Here is a 2299-nt window from a genome sequence, read left to right as displayed (position 1 = left end):
AGCCCGCTGCCTTTTCCCTCCCGGAGCCGCACAGAGCGCAGCTCAGAACCATGCCAGGTACGTCCTTCAAGGGAGGCTCTGCCGGCACCTCCCCTGACCTGAACTGCACCTCCAGGGAAAAGAGAGGGAATGGGAGCTCCTTTCTTCTCCTGGGTTTTGATGACGGGTGATTCATTCAGATGTCCAGCAAAAACGCTCAGGAAGGCTGAACTATTTACGCTCACAGCCCTTAACCCTGCTGCGTGGTGAGCAGCAACCCAGCCCCCAGAGAGGAGCTCAGTGCCATCGCCTTCCTCCGTGCACAGCTCTGGAGCACTCACGCCCGTGCGTGCCTATGTGTAAGCGAAACTGGTTGCCATGGTGACAGCGGGTCTTTCTAAATGAGGCCCGTGATGCCTAAAATCGGGTGGGCGTTAAGGGCCGAGGTGCGCACGGGGTCCCTGTGCCGACACGGGAACCCCGCTCCCGGGGCTCGCCGGCAGAGAGGGCTGAAGCCCCCGCACCGCTGGCAGCGTCAATTACAGGTCGCCGATACTCATCTTCCGCAGCGCCCCGGATGCTCCCCGGGAGGTGCCGGCTGACTCTGGGACCCTGTGCCGCAGCTGGTAAGAGGCTGGACCGCCTTTATCTTACCAGTGCAGGGAGGGATCTGCAGCGTTCTCGCTGCTTGATGTGGCTGGATTCCCTCCTGCTTAAAGCGACATAGCTGTGCCAAAGCTTATCGGCGTGGGGCGGAATGGATGTAGGGCGAGATTACACTTGATACAGTTATCTGGCTTGTAGTTACATGCCACATCCCCAGACGCCCTCCTGGGCTTAGCGTACGAATCTGATAAGAGTCAGGTATTACGGGCTAAGGAAACCTGTGTTTGCCAGACCTTTGCCTGCACCTTTCGGTGAGAGCTGTGGCATGAAACACAGCGATGGAGCAGTGTGTGAAGCTGCAGCCTTTGCTGTGCATGTGTCCATCCGTCTGCGTGGCGTAGTGTCCCACTGCGCAGAGACGAGAGGTTCACACTCCAGCCTCCCTACTCTCTCTGTGATGCTCGTTCCTCCCAAACACGGGGGCAGCATTTGCAGGTGGTGAGAGCTCCTCTGCGCTGCCCGTCTGTCCTCACGGTCTCCACGCTGAGCTGCCGGGTGTTGGAGCAGTAGGGCATGAGGCCACGGGCCCCTACCTCCCTGCAGCAGCCTGGGCTTTCCCAGCTCTGGTCTTGGCTGTGCTGTGCCAAGCAGAGCTGCGTGAGGATGTCACACCCAGTCTGCTCTGTTGGTCTGCCCCACCAAAGAAACTTCAGTTTCAATGAGGATTAGGAATGTAACTGTGACCTTTCGTTCCTAGTGCTGTAAATCATAAAGATAGAAAAGCATTGTTCTGGATTGGTTCGTGAGACTCCTCTCCTGAGTGTGGGCAGCCTCTGGGCTACCCACCCCTGACTGATCTCAGTGCAAGGCTCCCTGCAGCATGGGACAGGATATCAGGGTCTGGCCCCCACTGGCAAAAAGCTCCCCTTGGGTTTTGCAGCCAGCGAGGCAGGAGCCACATGCACCTCATTGCAAGCTGTGAGAGACGGATGTGGGATGAGGCAGAGCTGGAACACAGAGGGAGAGGACATAAGGTCCCCTCAGCCTCACAGCAGGAGGAGGAGAAAGGCAGCTCCTTCTTGACCTGCCTCCCAGAGCATCCCAACCTCTTGGAGCAGCCAAAACCTTCCTAATACCAGATTTCCTGAAAGAGGACAAATAGCTCATACTTGAGGTATGAGGCATGGGGAGAAAAAAAGGGCAAAGAGTGAGAAATCCAATCCTGCAAAACTTCCAGAAGCCATTGCAGCTAATACATATTAAATCTAGAAGCAAAGCTAGAGAGGGAGGGAAGACTGTGGGACAGCCCTGCAACAGGCAGCTGCTCCCTGGAGAAGCAGGGAGAGGAAAGGGGGCCCAGGCTCACCAATTTTGCAGATTAAAACCCACATACATAGAGAGAGGGACCAGCAACAGGAATTATTTAGATGGTATCAAGCCATCAGGGACATCCTTCCTCAGCAGGTGCTCCTGTGCAGTACTGCCCGCTTCTGTGCTGGGTCTGGTCTCCAGGCTGATCTGAGGTGCATGGCCAAGCATGGAGTATGTGAGGCCAGAGCTGAGCTGTAGCTGCTGGCATCCAAGGGAGCAGAGAAGAATTTTGTGTGAAGGATGGAGGATGGGAACCACACATCACCCTGGTTTCTATTTCACAATGGAGATGAGGAGGTGCCTTTTGGAGCTCGGAGGTGGTTGTGCTTTTTAAATGCTGAGT

This window comes from Buceros rhinoceros, unplaced genomic scaffold (genome assembly GCF_000710305.1).
Source record: "Buceros rhinoceros silvestris isolate BGI_N320 unplaced genomic scaffold, ASM71030v1 scaffold9623, whole genome shotgun sequence".
Taxonomy (NCBI): Eukaryota; Metazoa; Chordata; class Aves; order Bucerotiformes; family Bucerotidae; genus Buceros; species Buceros rhinoceros.
Note: the sequence above shows the minus strand (reverse complement) of the source record.